Consider the following 7310-nt stretch of genomic DNA (forward strand, 5'->3'; position numbering starts at 1 on the left):
ACCCACGCCTTCGCAATTGGGTTTAGCTGCCACCTGTACAACTCTTTGGGCCTCCCATTATGATAATTGAAACGTGCCCCTTCCATACTCAAAACGGCAGCCACAGCATCATAGTCTGGCTCCTCAAAGTGGGCCAATTGCCAATGTTCATCCTCTTGTGCAGACAATGAGGGAAGACCCAGTAATTGGTTAAATGCATAAGAGGTTGTAGGCACCAGTTTACCCCTGATAAAATTGTTCTGTTCGGCATCTTGATATGAGAAATTGGCAAAAAATTCATATAATTGAGAGCAATTGGCTGGGCCCACATGAGTAGAGTCACAAAGGAAACCCCACTTACGGTGCACTATCTCAGCTTTGATAATGTCATAACCAGGGTTTTGTACAGTAGTTGCCTCATTAAGCTCAAACCCCCTTTCCCTTACCACAGATCTCTTATAAATTCTTTTAAATAAATCAGCGGCGTCCTTATTGACAAATAAATTCGTGTCATAATCAGCTGGGGCAGCGGGTGTTGGTGGTGGTTGAGTGCGCGAGGAGGAGGCTTTCTTGGAGGAGGTACCTCTAGGGAGATTTCTCTTGGGACCCATAGTTTCTTTCAAGCAAGAATAAACAAAACCCCAAAATAGGTTTTCAAGACCTTGGGCACAATTTCCTTAGGTGTCACTCCCCCAAACTTATGATTAACACAATCAACAGCACAAACACTAATTCCCAGATAACAATTGACAAAACCCTTAAACTTCTCACAAGAAAAACATAGAACAATCCACAACACCACAATGCAATCTATTCTCCAATCAAAAGCATTAGAATAGAGGGGATACACTTACTTGAATGGCACAAAAATTCTTCTTTTGGTCTCCTTGGCTGATGGAAATCTCGAAAATTAGAGAGAAAAAGAGGTTTTTAGTGTGATGTAGATTGTGAGATTGAGATTGAATGAGACTATGGCTGATTTAGGGCTCTTTATCCCAATTTTTGGACTCGGGCCGCGGCATTACCTTGACCATGCCGCGACCCGCATAGAATCGCCAGGATATAATGCCGCGGCCCTCTCATACATATGTCGCGGCCCGCCTCATTATTCTGGGAAAACTGGGGTTCAATGTCGCGGCCCTCCCCTATACTGCAAAATCCGTGGGCCTCTGGAACCCCCTATGCCGCGGCATCATATGGCTATGTCGCGGCCCTTAAGGATTTCCTATTTTTTTGATTTTTTTGATCTTTTTAAATTTTTTTTGATTTTTCACGTTTTTCACGATTCTAAAAGTCCAAAAATAAACCAAATATCCATTGTTTACAAATACAAAAGTAAAATAAATAACAAGTAAAATATAGGGTGCCTCCTACAAGCGCTGTCGTTAACGTCATTTAGCCAGACGTTGAACCCCTCTTCAGAGAGGCTTCAGAAGGAGGATAGACTTCGCTTGATCAAAACTACCACCCAAGTAGGGCTTCAATCTCTGACCATTGACTTTAAAGGAATCACCTGAGTGGCCCCGAACTTCTACAGAACCATATGGAAAGACTTGGACGACAGTGAATGGCTCTGACCATCTTGACTTCAATTTGCCAGGAAACAGTCGCAGTCTTGAATTGAAAAGAAGTACGTGCTGCCCTGGTTGGAACTCTTTTCTGATTAAGTTCTTGTCATGCCAAGCCTTTGTTCTTTCTTTATAAATCTTGGCGTTCTCATAAGCCTCATTTCTGAACTCGTCAAGTTCATTCAGTTGCAACAGCCTTCGTTCACTAGCGGCACTCCAATCAAAATTCAACTTTTTCATAGCCCAGAATGCCCTGTGCTCAAATTCAACTGGCAGATGACACGCTTTACCAAACACCAACCTATAAGGAGACATGCCTATTGGTGTTTTGAATGCAGTTCTGTATGCCCAAATCGCATCATCTAACTTTTTCGACCAATTCTTCCTCGAACTGTCAACGGTCTTCTCCAGGATGCTCTTGATTTCTCTGTTCGAAACTTCAGCTTGCCCATTTGATTGAGGATGGTAAGGCAAAGCTTTTCGGTGATAAACTCCATAACGAGCCAACAATGCATCCAATTGCTTATTCACAAAGTGTTTCCCTTCATCGCTAATCAGAGCTCGGGGAGTGCCAAATCTAGTAAAAATATGTTTCTGCAGAAAATTAAGGACAGTTTTACCGTCATTGGCTCTAGTTGCTGCAGCCTCCACCAATTTGGATACATAATCCACTGCCAATAGAATGTATTCATTGTTGTAAGATGGTGGAAAAGGCCCCATGAAATCGATGCCCCAAACGTCAAACCGTTCCACCTCAAGAATCCCTTGTAAAGGCATTTCATTTCTCCTTGAGATATTCCCAGTTCGCTGACACCTATCACAGGCTTTTACAAAAACATTGGCATCCTTGAATAATGAAGGCCAATAGAAACCACTTTGTAAAACCTTGGCCGCTGTTCTTGATGCTCCAAAGTGCCCTCCACATTGTTGAGTATGACAGTGATTAAGAATGGACTGTATCTCTTCTTCAGGGACACACCTTCTGATAATCTGATCAACACAATGCCTATAGAGAATAGGTTCCTCCCAATAGTAGTGTTTCACCTCAGAAAAGAATTTCTTTAATTGCTGCTTTGACATTTCAGGAGGCACAATCTTTGCAACCAAGAAGTTCACTATGTCTGCAAACCAAGGGACAGCTAAAGTTTCACTTACCCCAAACAACTGCTCATCAGGAAAGTGATCATTGATTTGCACTGCTTTCTTATTTTCCGTCTCCTCCAACTCAAGTCTAGAGAGATGATCCGCCACCACATTCTCGCTGCCCTTCTTGTCACGAATCTCCAAGTCAAATTCTTGAAGCAAAAGAATCCATCTAATCAGGCGGGGCTTGGCATCTTTCTTTGCCATCAAATATTTAATGGCAGAGTGATCAGTGTAGACAATCACTTTGTTACCAATAAGATATGGTCGGAATTTGTCACAGGCAAACACAATAGCTAGCAACTCTTTTTCTGTAGTGGCATAATTCAGCTGAGCATCATTTAGAGTCCGACTAGCATAATAAATAGACTTGAATACCTTGTCAATCCGCTGTCCCAGAACTGCCCCCACTGCATAATCACTGGCATCACACATCAACTCAAAAGGCAATTCCCAATTCGGAGCTATCACAATTGGAGCAGAAATAAGCTTTTCTTTCAAGAAATTGAACGCCCTCAAACATTCGTCATTAAAATCAAAGACAACTCCATTCATAAGCAGATTCGAGAGAGGTTTGGACACCTTTGAGAAATCTTTGATGAATCTCTGATAGAACCCAGCGTGACCAAGAAAACTCCTAACTCCTTTGACTGAAACTGGTGGAGGCAGCTTTTCAATGGTAGAAATTTTTGCTCTATCTACCTCAATTCCCTCACTTGAAATTTTATGGCCAAGAACAATCCCCTCTTTCACCATAAAATGGCATTTCTCCCAATTTAACACCAGATTTGCCATCTCACAACGACGCAGCACGTTCTCCAAGTGACCCAAACAGAGGTCGAATGATGAACTAAAAACAGAGAAATCATCCATGAATATCTCAATACACCGGTCTACCATGTCTGAAAATATGGCCATCATGCACCGTTGAAATGTTGCAGGGGCATTGCATAGTCCAAATGGCATTCTCCTGAAAGCAAATGTGCCATAAGGACATGTGAAGGTTGTTTTCTCTTGATCCTCTGGTGCAATAGCGATCTGATGATACCCAGAATACCCATCCAAGAAACAGTAGTAGCTATGGCCTGCCAATCTGTCAAGCATCTGATCAAGGAAAGGCAAAGGAAAATGATCCTTCCTTGTGGCCTTATTAAGCTTTCTTTAGTCTATACAAATCCGCCACCCCGTTACAGTCCTTGTTGGAATGAGTTCATTGTTCTCATTTTTCACCACAGTCATTCCACCCTTCTTAGGTACCACTTGCACAGGGCTCACCCATGCGCTATCATAAATTGGGTAGATCACCCCAACATCCAACCATTTAAGAATCTGCTCCAATACTACTTCCTTCATAGATGGATTGAGTCTTCTCTGAGCCTCTATGGATGGCTTGCTATTCTCCTCCAACAAAATTTTATGCATCACTGTCGATGGGCTGATTCCTCTAATATCTGCCAAGGTCCACCCAATGGCCAATTTATGCTCCCTTAGAACCCTCAACAGTTTCTCCAATTGTACATCTGACAGGTCAGCTGACACAATGACAGGTAAGGTTTCATTCTCTCCTAGGTAAGCATAGCGCAAGTGATCTGGGAGGACCTTTAATTCCAACTGCGGTGGCTGCTGAATGGAGGTAAGTGGTTTATCAGTCGCATCTGCTAGTTTTTGAAACTTCTTCCAATATGGTAAGAACGAGTTGATCCAGTTTACACATTCTCTGATCTCAGCATCATCATCATCATCGCCCTCATCACCCAATAGTACTGCCTCTAAGGCATCACTGCTCACCCTTCTTTTGGAAACTGCCTTTTCTATCACATCCACACTAAAACAACTGTCACTAGCCACCGGATACTTCATAGACTTGAAGACATTAAAGACCACCTCATCTCCTTGAACTCTAAGCTTAAGCTCTCCCTTTTGAACATCAATAAGAGCTTGGCCTGTGGCTAGAAATGGCCTACCAAGAATAATTGGGACATCTGTGTCCTCCTCCATGTCTAGAACAATAAAGTCAGCGGGAAATATGAACTTATCCACCTTCACAAGAACATCCTCAATAATACCTCGTGGATGTGTTAACGATCGGTCTGCGAGCTGTAAAGTGACAGTTGTGGGTTTTGCCTCCCCCAAACCAAGTCTTTTGAACACTGATAAGGGCATCAAATTGATACTTGCCCCCAGATCACATAAGGCATGCTTACATTCAAACTTGCCAATGGTGCAAGGTATGGTGAAACTCCCCGGATCTCTCAGCTTTTGGGGTAATTTCCTTTGTAAAATAGCACTGCACTCTTCAGTGAGCGCTACAGTCTCATAGTCCTCCATTTTCCTTTTCTTTGACAGAATCTCCTTCATGAACTTAACATAACTGGGCATCTGCTCCAAGGCCTCAGCAAAAGGAATGTTTATGTGCAGCTTTTTAAATACCTCAAGAAACTTAGAAAACTGTTTATCAAGTGTAGTCTTTCTAAGCCTCTGAGGGTATGGAACTCTAACTGGTTGCTCAATAACAACTGGCGGACTCTGTTCTGACTGTTGATGGTCTTCAGTAACCCTTTCTGAATCAGACTGTTCACCCATCCCTTTATTCTGAACCACTGCCTGTGGAGATCTAGGCTGCGTAGTTTGCTTCCCACTCCTCAGAGTAATTGCCTGTACTTGCTCCTTGGGGTTTACTTCAGTATTACTAGGCAAGTTTCCCTGGGGTCTGTTATTGAGCATATTGGCCAACTGCCCAACCTGTGTCTCAAGGTTTCGAATAGAGGATATGATCTCAGTCATAAATTGAGTCTGAGTATTAGTAAGAGTCAACAAGGCAGCTTGCAGTTCATTAGGCCTCTCAGGATGAGGCATTGATTGTTGAGGCCTAAGCTGTTGTGATGATGAAGCTTGATTCATAGGTGGCTGAGGCATATTATTTTGAAATTGTCCCTGAAACTGAGGTTGTTGGCCTTGATTATTCTTCCACGAAAAATTGGGATGATTTCGCCACCCAGGATTGTAGTTGTTGGAGAATGGATTATTGAGCGGCCTTTGAAAGTTTCCCACCGCTTGAACTTGAGCATGATCCATTAGGGTGTTATTATTAATACAGATAGGGCACTGATCGACAGAATGAGCACCACCACACATTTCACACCTCACTGCCATCTGAACCGCATTAGCAGATACACTGCTCTGTTGTAACTGCTTTGTCAGAGAGGCTACTTGCGCTATTAGAGCAGTGATTGCATCCAGCTCATGCACCCCAACTACCTTCCTAACTCCTGATGATATTTCCTCAGACCATTGATGATTGTTTGTGTCCATGTCCTCTAGTAGCTCATAAGCACCAGTTGCGCTCTTGCTCATAAAAGTGTCACCTGCTGCAGCATCAATAATGGTTCTGGTTGTAGGACATAAACCATTGTAGAAATTCTGTACTAGCATCCACTGTTCAATGCCATGATGAGGACATCTTCTCAGGAGTTCCTTAAACCATTCCCAAGCTTCATACAGTGACTCTCCGTCATTCTGGCAAAAGTTATTTATCTCTCCCCTCAATTTAGCAGCTTTGGACGGAGGGAAGAATTTGGACAAAAATTTCTGAGCTAGATCTTGCCAGGTGACAATAGAGTTTGGCTGCAGAGAGTTCAGCCAAATTTTAGCTCTGTCCCTTAGAGAAAATGGGAAGAGCCTAAGCTTGATTGCGTCATCACTCACCCCATTATATTTGAAGGTTCCACACAACTCCAGAAAGTTGGACAAATGGGTGTGAGGATCTTCAGAGGGCAACCCATTGAATTGCACAGAGGACTGCACCATTTGTAAAATAGCAGGCTTGATTTCGAAGTTGTTGGCCTCTACAGCTGGTGGGCGTATACTATTTTGTACTCCCGTCAGAGTGGGTAGCACATAATCTCTCAGGCTCCTCTCAGCATTGGTCTGAGCCTGAACCCCTTGTACAACTCTTGGATTTAGAACATTCCTGCCATCCCCGTCATTCTGTGCCATCTTCACAGAATTCTGGGCCTCTCTCTTGTTCTTTCTGATTTGATTGCAAGACTTTTCAATCTCGGGATTGAGAGGAACAAGTGTGTCTTTTCCTTTTCTGTCACGCATATACCAAAATTCACCTGAGATAGACAAATTAAGCAACTGAACAGATTAGAAACAAGAGAAATTAAAATCAAATTAGAATAAAAATTAATTAGACTGATATTGATAATTATTTTCAGTCCCCGGCAACGGCGCCAAAAACTTGTTGCGATATTTTTGCTATGCAAGTGCACACAGTCGCAAACTCGTAATAAAATGGTAAAACCAAGTATCGTCCTCAAGGACTGATTTATCAATTACCAGTCAATTAATTTCTTGTTCTATTTGATGAATTGAAATTTTTTATTTTTATAAATACAGCAAAAGAAACTACAAATTGCAGAAATAATAATTGAAAATTAAATAAAATAACAACTAATGGGAAAACTCTTAATTTAATCACTCAGAAACAATTAGGATATTCAATCTCATCAACTATCCTCCCTATTATTCCCTAATGCAAAGTGTGAATTCTTCTTCTTTTGACCTAATTCAATTAACAAGTTGATAAAGCAGCCTGTAATCATACTATGAATTATA

At 42.0% G+C, this 7310-nt stretch overlaps 1 non-coding gene across 1 annotated transcript; it reads left to right on the plus strand.

Moving 5' to 3' along the window:
• Positions 1-6132: 6132 nt before the first annotated feature.
• On the plus strand, positions 6133-6239 carry LOC133787509 (small nucleolar RNA R71). The gene has a single exon (XR_009872527.1). It is a non-coding gene; the product is annotated as a small nucleolar RNA R71 (small nucleolar RNA).
• The last annotated feature ends 1071 nt before the right edge of the window (positions 6240-7310 follow it).

The sequence above is a fragment of the Humulus lupulus genome, chromosome 6 (assembly GCF_963169125.1).
Source record: "Humulus lupulus chromosome 6, drHumLupu1.1, whole genome shotgun sequence".
In the NCBI taxonomy this organism is placed as follows: domain Eukaryota; kingdom Viridiplantae; phylum Streptophyta; class Magnoliopsida; order Rosales; family Cannabaceae; genus Humulus; species Humulus lupulus.